The sequence below is a fragment of the Stegostoma tigrinum genome, chromosome 43 (genome assembly GCF_030684315.1).
Source record: "Stegostoma tigrinum isolate sSteTig4 chromosome 43, sSteTig4.hap1, whole genome shotgun sequence".
NCBI lineage: Eukaryota > Metazoa > Chordata > Chondrichthyes > Orectolobiformes > Stegostomatidae > Stegostoma > Stegostoma tigrinum.
The window spans coordinates 10,238,323-10,251,994 of NC_081396.1; positions in this window are offsets into that span (position 1 = coordinate 10,238,323).

Genomic DNA, 13,672 nt, shown 5'->3' on the forward strand with positions numbered 1-13,672 from the left:
CGTGTAACCACCCTCTGGGTAATTAGAGATGGGCAATGAATTCTGCTTGGCCAGTGATGCCTTCATCCCATGAATGAATAAAGAAACCTTTGATATACTGCTTTGCAGATTGTTAGCTGGAATGGTCTGTCAGAGGAAAGTAGCAGTAGCCAAATTCATGGCACCACAGTTGGCTCTGCTGCAAGGGGAGGATCAAAAAGTATGGAAATAAAATAGTCACAGGGGATTCAATTGCAAGAGGAATAGATAGGGTATCATTTGTGCACACAGAAGTAACTAAGATGGTATGTTTCCTCCCTGATGCTAGGATCAAACTATGTCGGAGCATCTACAAGATATTCTGGAGTGGAGGGGCATCAGCCTGTGGTCATGATACACCAGTACCAATGGAGGTGGCGGGGGAGGGGGGGGGGGGGAGGTGGTGCGGACATAGGTGAAAAAAAATGATGAGGTTCGAAAAGCAGAATATAGGGGTTTATCACTAATGCTACTGCTAGTCAGAATAGATAAAACAGGATATATTGGATAAAAACATGGCTGAAGAGATGTTGTGAGAACGGATGGATTTCAGAATCCTGGGGCCAGGATTGGAAGTGTTACACTGAGGCAGGATCAGGACTAGGATATTTGCGTGAGTGGTTGGCTGGGAGGAGGGGAAGGTATTGATTATATCTAAATTGGCAATGAGTAAGAAGGGGATTAAAAGAGGACAGGATCAAAAGAGAGAAAAGGGAGTAAGAGAACGATAGGCAGAGGAGTGAAAGGCCAGGATAATTTAAGGCCAAGGTAAAAATAAAAATGGGGATAGGACAAGCAACATTAGAAAGACAAGCCCTCAAGCTATGTGCCCGAATGCATGGAGCTTTCAAAATAATGTGGATGAATTAGTCATGCAAATAGATGAGTTCGTATCATGGAAGCATGACTTCAGGGTGACCAGAAATGGGAACTAAACATCCTGGGCTATTCCTTATTTAGGAAGGACAGACAAAAATGAAAAGATGGTGGAGTTATATAACTGTTTAAATAGAACATAAACACAATATTGAGGAAAATGTTAGCTTAGACAATGTAAAATCTCTTAGGTAGAACCGAGAAATGCTAAGGGGCAAAGAAGAGAGTTGGTGATGCATAGATCACCAGACTGAATTTGTGATGTTGGCAATGGCATTAAACAGGAAATCAGAGATGCATGCATTAAAAGAACATCTGTAATTATGAATGATTTCAATCCTCATATCGAGTGGACAAAGCAAATTGGCCACAATACCATACATAAGGAATTTCTAGAGTGTAAAAAGGATGGATTCCACGATCAATACATTGAAGAAGCAGTGATAAGGCCATCTTACACTGGTATTATTGCAATACTTAAGGAATAATGACACAAAGCTGGATAGAAGGATGAACTGTGAGGAGGATGTGGAGATCTTATAGTGTGATTTGGAAAGGCTGTGGGGGCAAATACATGACAGATGTAGTTTAATATGGATGCATTTGAGGTTATTTACTTTGGTGGCAAAAATAGGAAGACAGATTATTAACTGAATAGCTGAAAGTTGAAAGAGGGGCATTTTCAATGAGCCCGAAGTGCCCTCATACACAAATTACTAAAAGTAACAATATTGGTGTCACAGACAGTAAAGAGAGCGAAGTACGTGTTGGCCTTTATAGCAAGAAATTTTCAGTGCAGGAAGAGGATTTCTTGCTTCAATTATACAGGGTATTGGTGAGGTCATGCCTGGAATGTTGTGTTGTTTGGTCCCCTTGTCTGAAGAAGGATGTTCTTGATATGTAGGTAGCACAACAAAGGTTTACCAAATTGACCCTTGGTATTGTATTCACTGGGCTTTAGAAGAATGATGAGGGTGTGGGAGTTAGGAGTGGTAATCATATATAAACCTGTAAAACTAACTGGACTAGACAGCGTCAAAAATCACATAGTGGGAGAGGTGGCGTCAGGTACAGATTTTACAAGTAGAAGGTCAAAGACTCATAGAACTGATGCATTTTTATTGAGCAAACCTAAGATGTCTGTTAAATCTTTCATCAGTTCGGAAGGAAATGCAGGTTTTGATCAATTAATGTATAAATCCCAGAATTTTGCTCAAGTCACTACCCCGCGATAACTAAAGGTTTTATTAGTAGACCAGAGGTATCATCTCAGGTCAGACAATGCATTTTAGGTGTGAGGCCTTGTTGACAGTCTGTCCATATTTTAACTTGGAGTCAGACTGGTTTTGTTTCCAAAGTAGGAATTTTTTTTAGATTCGATTACCTACAGTGTGGAATGTTTACAAATTGTGTGCTTTTTGAACAAAATAAAACAACAAAATGAAATACAGAAAAAATCAAAGCAAAATAAAATAATTGTCTGAACTGTAACTGTATTGAAATACTTAACAAAATAACAAACAGCTCATTAACTGTTCCAATATACTAACACTCCATAAGCACACCATTGGCAAAGGCAATATCAATAAAATAGATTCTGTCACCAGCAGTTCTAACAGAAGAAGAGAACCCCAGCTTTTACCTGTGACAGTAAAAAGAACTGCCATATCTAGCTTCAAGAGTCCAGAAACTGCTATTAAAAGCTAAACTAAAAATCTTAGATCTGTGGGAGTTTGACCCCGCCCATTCAGGCTGCTTTTGTTGTTCCAAGTTTGAAAAAAAAAAGCTGTTTACTTTATGGGATTTGGAGCAGACTGATAATCTCCTTGGCCTCAACCTTCCTTCATAGAAAAAAAGGGACAAAGTACACCTCTTTAAGCCATTGTATCATGATAGATGTGAGCAGCCAGAGGTGTCGTCTACAGTGGTACTAACCACATAGCCAGGAAGTGAGATGAGGTCTTGCAAAGAAATTTAGGGAGATTGGTAGAAAGTTGGAAAGCAAGGCCCCAGGAGTAATTGGGATTACTCCCTGTGCCATGAGCTAGAGAAGCCAGAGATAAAAAGATAAGACAGTTGAATGCGTGGTTAAAAGTTTGTTGGAGGAGGGAGGGCATCGATATCTGGATCATAGGGGTCTCTTCCAGGATAGATGAGCCCTGTACAAGAAGGACAGGTTGCACCTTAACTAGTGCAGGGAATTTTACTTGTGCCACCAGATAGTTTTAACTGGTGTGGCTGGGCGGTGGGAACCAGAGTTGTAAGTCAACATGTGGAGTGACTGAAGCGGAAATAGAGGTTATGCCAAATAAAGGAGATGTGTGAGTCATGTTTTTATTATACAGAGGGTGGTAGGTACCTGCAACATACTTTCAGGGGTGGTATTAGGAGCAGATACAATAGCAATGTTTTAGAGGCATTTCAAAAGACACATGAACAGGCAGGGAGCAGATGGATATGGACCATGTGCATTCAGATAGGATTAGTTTAAAATAGCTTTATTTCTGGCATTATGGTAGGTCAACGGGCATGTTCCTGTATTATACTGCACTTCTATGTTCTATGTTAACATGGCAAATATATGAACATAAAGACATATCAATAAGGAAGAAAAGTGGGATGTTAAGCCCTTTGAGTGCTTCCATCTTTTGATAAGATCAAACTTGTTCTGATCAAAACCTCAAATCTGTATTTCTATCTACATGTGGTAATTTTTCACCTATAACACAAAGCCAATTATCTTTGCCTTGTAATTATTCAAGACCTCTATTTCAGCCACTTTTCAGGAAAAGAGTTCCAAAGAATCACCAATTTCTGAGATGAAAATAAAGAATACAACGAATAGCTGTTTTAAATGGGCATCCTTTGATTTATACACATTCTACATCACCCATTTGAGGAATCTTTTAAAAACTGTATTCACTCATGGGACGTGAGCACTTCTGGCTTAACAGCATTTATTGCTCATCTCTAGTTGCCCTTGAGAAGGTGGTGATAATTGGTTCTCTTGAACCAATGCTGTCTGCGTGCTGCAGGTTGACTCAGTGCCTTAGGGAGGGAATTCCAGGATTTTGACCCAGTAAAATGAAAGGGTTGCGATATATATTTCCAAGTCTGGATGTTGAATGTTTTGAAGGAAACTTGTAGTTGATGATGTTGCATGTATCTGCTACCTTCGTCCTTTTAGATAGAAGTGGTTGCGGGTTTGGAAGGTGATGACTAAGGATTTTTGGTGAATTTCTGTGTTGTTCATCTTGTGAATAGTAGACTGCTGCTCAATGGTGAAGGAAATGGATCTGTGTGGATTCGGTGCCAGTCATTTGGGTTGCTTTGACATGGATTTGCCAAGCTTCTTCAGTTTTGCTGGAGCTGCACTCATCTGGGCAAGTCAGAAGTGTTCCATCACACTCCTGACTTGTGCCTTATAGGCGGTGGGGAGGCTTTGGGGAGTCAGGAGGTGAAGTTTACTCACCGCAGTATTCCTCTGACCTGCTGTTGTAGCCACTGCGCTTATGTGACAAGTCTAGTTGAGATTCTGGTCAAGGATGTTGATAGTGGGGTATTCAGTGATTGTAACAGCTTTGAATGACAGGGAGTGGTGATTCGATTGTCTCTTATTGGAAATGGTTATTGCCATGCATTTACGTGGTGTTAATGTTACTTGCCACTTTTCAGCCCAACCTGGATATTGTCTCGATCTCGTTGCATTTGAACATGTACTTTTTCAGTTTCTGAGGAGTCACAAATGGAGCTGAATGATGCAATCATTGGTGAACATTCCTGCTTCTGACTTTACTGGGCCTCAGGCACTATCCTGAGGAATTCCCGCAGAGATGTCCTAGATCTGGAATGACTGACCTCCAACAACATAATAACCTTCCCTTGTGCCAACTATGACTCCAAACAACAGAGTTTAGCTCTGATACTCATTGACTTCTTTTTTGCCTAAGCACCTTGATGTCACATTCAGTTGAATGTAGCCTTGATGTCAAAGATTGTCACTCTCACCGCACTTCTGGAATTCAGCCTTTTTTGACCAGGTTTGAACCACAGCTGCGAAGAGGCCAGGCGCTGAGTAGCCCTGGTGGGACCCAAGTTGGGCATCCCTCAGCAGGTTCGTTGAGCAAGTGATGATTAATAGCACTGTTGATGACACTTTCCATCACTTTATTGATGATTGAGAGTAGGACGATGAGGCAATATTGGCCAGGTAAGATTTTTCCTGTTTTTGGGTACAGGACATAGGTTGGAAATTTTCCACATTGTTCGGTAGATGCCAATGTTATCATTTGTCCTGGAAGAGCTTGGCTGGGTGAGCAGCAAGTTCTGGAGCACAATTCTTCATTACTATTGCTGGAATGTTTTCAGGGCCAATAAGCCTTTCCAGTAATCAATACTTTGAAACTTTTTTTTGATGTCATATGGAGTTAAATCAAATTAGTTGAAGACTAGTATCTATATTGCTGGGGATAACTGGAGGAGATGATCATCCATGTAGCATTTGCAGCTGAAGGTTGCTTTTCACATTCAATCCACATGCTGCTGCTCCTCCTCTGTCTTTTGAGTTGTATATTTGTTTTTATGTTATTCTTTCAAATTCTTTGTTCCAAACAGTATGCCCATAAAATCTATGTATTTCTTGCAGTTACCTTCATGCTGTTCTTTTGCTCCTAGACTGTCCAGTCGCTTCTCATGAGACAACCCAATCATTTGGGAAACTTCTCTTCATTGGGTCCAATTAATTTACAGCCTACCTTTAAAACGTGTGAGAAATATAGTGTTCACTACTCTGACTGTGGTCTCACCAGTGCCCTGGGTAAGTGAAGAGTACCCTCCCTACTTGTGTTCTGAAGCTTCCTTGTGATAAACTGCAGCATTCTGGTGGAATTACAGAAGTGTTGGAACACAGAAGAGCCCATCTGACCCACTGTGCCTGCATGGCTAATTAAGTGAGCACCATTACCTCGTTTGGATTTCCTGCTATTTCCGATATCCTTCCACTATATTTTTATCCAGAATGCTTCCAATGGACCTGCCTTCACCACACTAACAGGCAGTAGTACATTTCATATTGTAGCTACTAACAGAGTGAAAATATTTCCCTCACTTCAGACTTGATTATTTTGCAGAATAATTGAAGCTAATATCCTCTTGATTTTGGTCTTTTATGATTGGAGACAGTTTCTTCTCATCTATTCTGTTGAGCCCACTCACGGTTTTGAAAGCTTCCATTAGGCCTCTTCTGAGCTTTCTTCTTTTGAAGACAACAATCTCAACTTCTCCACTGTATCCTCATTGCTAAAGGTCTTCAATCATGGAAACATTCAGATAATACACTATTTTAAATTCTATTATGATTCCTGCCTCTCTCCTGTTCAACTGTAGTCTTCCAAATAACTTTATTTACTTCTTAAAATGTAAAGCCCATAACTGGATGCAATACTCGAGGTGAGGCTTAAATAGTGCATTCTGAAAATTCAGCATGACCTCATGCTCTTGAACTTAATTTCCTTCTTTATAAACTTTGGAATAATGTAAAGTTTGCTTACATTTTGATCCCAAACAGTTATGACAACTTTAATACTTAGAACATAGAATTGTGCGGCGCAGGAATGGGCCCTTTGGCTCATGATGTTGTGCCAAACATGATGCTAAATTAAAATAATCCCTTCCTCCTGCCCTTGGTACACATCTCTCCATTCCTTGCATATTCATGTGTTTGCCTGAAAGCCTCTTAAACACACCTGTTGTATCTGCCTCAACCACAACCCCTGAGTACATTCCAGACTCCTACTGCTCCCTGCGTAAATAAAAATACGCTCCTCACATCTCCTTTGAGCATTCTCCCTCTCGCCCTGAATGTGTGCTCCCTAGTTTTAGACATTTCAACACTGGGAAAAAAGATTCTGACCTTCAATTTTTATATAATTTCATAGAATTCTACCAAATCACGCTGTGGCCTTTGCCACTCCAGAGAAAACAACCAAAGGTTTTGTAGCCTCCCGTTATAGTTCATGCCCTCTAACCCAGGTAGCATCCTGTCCAACACCTTGTGATATGGTGACCAGAATTGAACACCATACTCTAAGTGTGGTCTAATCAGAGTCTTATAAAGCTGCAGCATGACATCCTTATTCTTGTGCTCAGTTCCCCGACGAATAAAGGCAAACATGCCACACACCTCCTTTTCTACCCTGTCTACTTACACCATGAAAGACAGAATCCTTAAGAGTATTGATACGCAGAGCAACCTGGGTAGGCAGGTCCATAGATCACTGAAGGTGGCAGCACTTGGGGATAAGATGGTAAAAAAGGCCAAGGCATGCTTGTCTGGAAGGGGGACTAATAAACAAGTTTTGCTGCAGCTTAATAGAAAGTTAGTTTGGCCACACTTGGAATATTGTGTACAGTACTGGTCACCATACTACCAGAAGAATGTGGATGTTTGGAGAAGCTACAGAAAAGGATTACCAGGATGTTGCCTGGTATGGGGGATTTTAGCTATGAAGAAAGTTTGGATAGACTGGATTTTTTTCACGAGAATGCAGGAGGTTGAGGGCAACCTGAAAGAAGGATTGTGAATCACATGGATAGAATGCAAAGTATAAGTCTTTTTTCCGAGAGTGGAGGGTTTAATCATTCGGGGACTCAGGCTGAAGGTGTGAGTGGGAAAGATTAAAAGAGATGTGTGTGAGGCAGTTGTTTCACACAAAGGGTGGTGAGTGCCTGGAATGTGCTTCCAGAGGAGCTGGTGGAATCCAGCACAATGGTAGCATTCAAGAAACACCTGGATGAACACATGAATAGGAGGAGAATAGAGTAATATAGATCCTGTACATGAAGATAATTTTAATATGGAAGGGAAAAATTTGTTGGTGCAGGTTCGGAGGGATGAAGGTTCTGTTTCTGTGCTGGTTTGTTCTTTGTTTCTTGTACTTTTATGGTCACTTTCAGTGAACTATGGGCTTGAACCCCAAGATTCTTTGTATATCAATGCTTTTAGGGTCTTACCATTAACTGTATACTTTTCCTTAACATTTAATCTTCCAAAGTGCAGCAGTGCACACGCACATGGATTAAACTCCTTTTGCCATTTCTCCACCCATACCTGCAACTGATCTATATCTCGCCGTATCCTTTGACAACACCCCTGCACTATTCACAACTCTACTGATCTTTGTGTTTTCTGTAAAAGTACTAACCCATCCATTTACATTTTCATCCAAGTCATTTATATATATCACAAACAGCAGAGGTCCCAGCATGGATTCTTGTGAAACACCACTCGTCATGGACCTCCAGCCTGAAAAACAACCTTCCACCAATACTCCCTGCCTTCTATGGACAAATTAATTCTGAATCCACGCAGTCAAGTCACCATGGATTCCACACATTTTAATCTTCTGGATGAGCATACTTTATCGAAAGCCTGACTAAAATCACCAGAGACAACATCCACTGCCCTCATTGATTACCTTTGTTCCCTCCTTGAAAAAAAGTCAATCAAGTTGATAAGACAATAAGACATGACCTACCCTGCACAAAACCATGGTGACTGTCCCTACTTAGGCCATACTCTTTCAATGCATGTAAGTTCCATCTCTGAGAATTCTCTCCAATAGCTTCCCAGTCATAGGTGTGAGTCTCACTGGCCTGCCATTTTCTGGAGTATCCTTATTTCCCTTCTTGAACAGAGGAACAGGTTTAGTTGTTTGCTAGTCCTCTGGGACAAGTCCAGTGGCTAATGAAGATACAAAGATCTTGGTCAAGGCCCCTGCAATCTCTTCTCTTGCCTCTCTGAATAACATGGGATAGCTACCACTGGGCCATGAGGACTTATCCAACTTAAAGCTCTTCAAGAGACCTGACATCACTTCTTTCTTGATCTCAAAATGCCCTACTATGTTAGCATGCTCCACACAAATCTCACCATCCTCTATAACCTTCCCCTGGATGAATACTGACATAAAGTGCTCATTTAGGATCTGACTGGTATCCTCTGCAGCCAAGCACAAGTTCCTCCCTTTCTTCTTGAATGATCCTACTTTCTTCCTGGTTATTGTTTTGTTTTTAATGTGTATATAGACTGCCTTGGGATTCTCTTCAATCCTAACTGTCAATGTCATTTCATGGTCCCTTCTTGCTCTCCTAACTCCCCACTTGAGTTTCTTCATGCTTTCTTTATATTCCTCATGACCTCTGTCTGATGTTAGCTTCAAAAACCTTAGACATTGTCCGTTTGTACTTCTGACTAAATTCATAACCTCCCTCATTATCCAAGGATCCCTGACCTTTCCAAACTTGCCCTTCCCCCTTACTGGAACGTGCTGGTCCTGAACTCTCATTAGCAGGTTTTTAAACAATTCTCATATATCAAATGTGGATTTGCCTGATAAAAGCTCCTCCCAATTAACACTCCCTAGCTCCTGCCAGTTACTGACATAATTTGCCCTACCCCAATTTAGTACCTTGTCACAATGTCCTGGGTTATCCTTATTTATAGCTTTCTTAAAATTTAAGGAGTTGTGATCACTGTTTCCAAAGAGCTTCTCCCACTGAAAGATCAGTCACCACTCCAGGCTCATTAGCCAGTATATGGCTCAGTATGGTCCCTCATCCAGTTGACTTAACGATATTAACAGGTTTGTGTGCTCTTGCTCTCCCTTACTTTTTCGTATGAAGAAATATTGCATATAATATCACCTCATACTGTTGGTGCAAATACAGTTAACTGGATTCGCATTTTTTGGAGTGTATAGAATGTTGAATAAAAATAAAAATATAGTTTGCAAATGAAATGCTGAATTGAGTGGCATTCGCATTTCACATATGCCAAGGAATGACCATAGTTGACCATTGCTTTCGACCAAGTGTTCCTTGAAAAACTGGAATCAATGGGATTCGGAGGCAAATTCTCCACTGAGTTAAACCATGATCACGGAAAGATGGTTGTTGGAGGTCAGTCATCTCACCTCCAGGGCGTCTCTGCAGGAGTAGTGTCCCAGGCCCAAATACCTTCAGCTGCTTCATCAATGACCTTCCCTTCTTCATAAAGTCAGAAGTGGAATGTTTGCTAATACAGTGGTTGCAAGAGCAAGTCAGAGGCTAGGAATACACTTGTGAGTAACTCACCTCTTGACTCGCTGAAGCCTCTCCTACAAGGCAAAAGTTAGAAGTCTGATGGAATACTCCCCACTTGCTCGGATGAATGCAGCTCCAACAACACACAAGAAGCTTGACACCATCCAGGACAAAGCAGTTCACTTGATTGGCACCACAACCACAAGCATCCATTCTCCCCATCACCACTGCTCAGGAGCAGCTATGTGAACTACCACATATGTTCAATCCTCCAAAGATCCTCAGGTAGCACCTTCCAAACCCGTGAACACTTACGAGTTCATGTGGACAGCTTCACTTCCAAGTTCACTTCCAACTCACCATCCTGACTTGGAAGTATTTCTGTTCTTCACTGATGCTGGGTCTAAATCCTGGAATTCCCTCCTGTTGTGGGTCTACCTACAGGTGACAGACTTCAACAGTTCAAGTTGACTCAGGAATACATGATTAATGGTAGGATCCTGGAAAGCATTGAGGATCAGAGGGAAATTCATATCTAGGATATTCTGAAGTTGATGGGACTGGAGCATAAAGTGATTAAGAAGCCACAAGGCATTCCTGCCTTTATTAGCTGAAACATGAAGTTGAGGAGCAGGAAAATGTTGCTGGACCTCTATAAGGCAGTAATTATGTCATAGCTAGAATACTGTGTGCCAATCTGTAAGCCAGTACAGGAGGGATGTGACAGCACTGGAGAAGGTGCAAAGGAGATTCACCAGGATGCTCTCTGACCTGGTGCACTTTGGTTTTGAAGAGATATTGGTGTTTCTCTTGGAACAATGTAGACAGAGAGGATAATGATTGAGATGTATAACATTTGCAAATAGAATAGATAGAAAGAAATTTCTTCCCTTGGTGGAAGACTGAATGACTGGAGTAATGAGCAGATAGTTTGGAGGAAATGTGAAGAATACTTCTTTCACCTAGAGGGTGGTGTGAATCTGGAAGTCACTGCAGATAAGGGTAGTAAGGCAGACAACCTCAACATTTAAGTAGTATTTAGATCTACTCTTCGATGTTAAGGCATGCAGGGCCATGGGGCCAAATGCTGGAAAATGGAATTAGAATGGTTAAGTGGTTTGCTTTTGGCCAACTCAGCCTTGATGTGAAAAAGGGTCTTTTTTCATGTGTTTTGACTTTGATGACTCTATGATGTATGGTCTTTATCCAGTACAAACATGTTGCCCTTTGTTCACCTTTATACTTTTAAAACTGTTTTACGTCCAATTGCATTGTAATCAGTGACATAAAAAAGCCATGTGACCGAGTCAACTGCTTTGAATTCATAGACATACGTGCAGAACTTCACCTGATTTAGTGTAATTTGTTGTGCAATGGCCAAACTAAGTTCACCTTAATCCATTCTATAATTCTGCACTCTCACTACTTTTGACATTACCTGATTCCAAATTATGCATAACTCCTTTATAACAATGCTCGCCTAATGCAGGTGAAATTCAATGTCATTGAGCTCTATGGATGGTAATTGAAACAAAATTAATTTAGAAGCAGAAATATCCTTCAATAAGTTATAATGTAGCAGACAGTTTAGGACATGCCGTCTTGCATTCTTTAATTCAGCTAATTTCCTATTAGGCCATAAGATGTAAGGGCTGCAGTAGGTTATTCAAACCAATGAGCCTGCTCTCTAGCATTTCATATGCTCATAGTTGCTGTGATAATCCCAATTTGAACTTTCAGGCATTTTCACAATAGCCCTTGATTATTTTAATCACAAAAATATCTCTCAGTATGGAATATACTTATCGAGCCAGCCTTGATGACCCTCTACAGGCAAGAATTTCCCAGATTCATTATGCCCATATTTCAGGCTGGAGGATTGATGGGTCCTTGGCAGTATTGAGTAGACATTGACTAAAAATAGGAAGCAGCAGATAAGTATGGATAGGCAGTTTTCATATTGGAACCGAATTGGAAGTGGTATTTCTTAGGGATGATGTTGGGCCCTTGCTTTCTTCTGATATATATACATGATTTGAAGATTGGTGTTGAGGGCAAAATATCTAAATTTGCAAATTATACTAAAGTAGGGAGAAGAATGAATTATGAAGATGATGCGCAGCAACTTCAGAGAGGCATTGACAAGTTGGCCAAATGGGCAGAGACCTGGAAGATGGTGTTTAATGCAAAGAAATGTGAGGTAACACATTTCTGTAGAAAAACAAAACTAGCACGGACCATACAGGCTCAATGATACAGAGGGACCTTGGGTTTCATGTGCATAATGCTGTCATGTGGCTTCGACAGTTGAAACCGCTCTTAAGAAGGTTAAAATGACCCTTGAGTTTTTAAATAGAGGCATAGAGAATAAAAGCAACGACACTCGCTACAGCTCCACAAATTTTGATCGGACCACATTTGGAATATTGTGTTCAGTTATTGGCACCTTATTTAAAAATGATAAAGCTCTGGGGACAGTGTAATGGAGATTTACTAGAATGATGTCATGGATGAGGAATTTTAGATGCAATGGAGGTTAAGGCATATTGTGCTCATTCTCCTTGGAGTAGAGAAGATTAAGAGGTGGCCTTATTGAGGTGTTCAATATGATGAACAATTTTTGACAGGATAAAGGAGGACTTTCCATTTCCACCAGTTGGCATCTCAGCAACGTGGGTGACAATTTCAAAACTGTTAGCAAGGGAGTAAGGAGTGAGATGAAGAAAAACATTTTACATAGAGAGTTGCTAGGATATGGAATACGCTGCCTGGGCAAATGCTAGCAGTGGATTTCATACAAAATTTCAAAAGTGATCTGGATATATATTTGTAAGTGATGAAATTGGAGGGCTATGGAGATGTAGTTGGTGAATGGTAGATCTTTTGGGAGCCAGTACAGACATGCTGTGTCGAATGGCCTGCACCATTCTATGATTCTAACAATTCCTCCTCTTCTGTGTCATAAACTGGTGAATATCAGTTTTTACAACATTTGAGCTACACTATGAGAAGGATTGAAACTTGAAAAACAGGTGGCATCTCCACTAAGGAAAGTGCCTCTATCTTTCAAGAAACATGGTGTTTGCATGGAAATAGGACCTGAGAAACTATTAGAGTAAGCATATAGGAAACCACAAATTCTTGAAAATTATTTCAGTCGTGAAGTTTCTATGCTAATTAACAAACCCAATGGTATTGATTTTCAGAGAGAAAACAAGCAGAAGAAAATAAAAAGTAAAATCGAGGGAGAGGCAAAATTAAAAAGGAAGGAACTATGTATCTAGAATGGTGTCTAGCATGGCGTATTTCAACTTTATAGCAGAGAAGTTGGAGGGAGAGCCTGATAGAGGTGTACAAAATTACGAGAGGGCTGGATATGATCAATCGAAAACAGTTGAACTTGAGAGAAAAAAAATAAGATTTTCACATCGAGACTGATGGGGTCTGGAATACATTGCCTCAGAGGCGGGAAAACTGACAACCTTTACAAATTACATGGATGAACAAGGATTTCAAGATTTAGTGCACTATTGGAAAGTATTACTCATGCACGTGGGAGCATATTGGTTGTGCTACTGTGTAGCCAAAGGGCTAAAAAGTTAATGAAGATATTCGACAGCTGGATGAGAAAATAAATTGTATAGGATGGGCTGATGGGCTAAAATTGTTAATGATACTCGATGAGCCACATGATTTT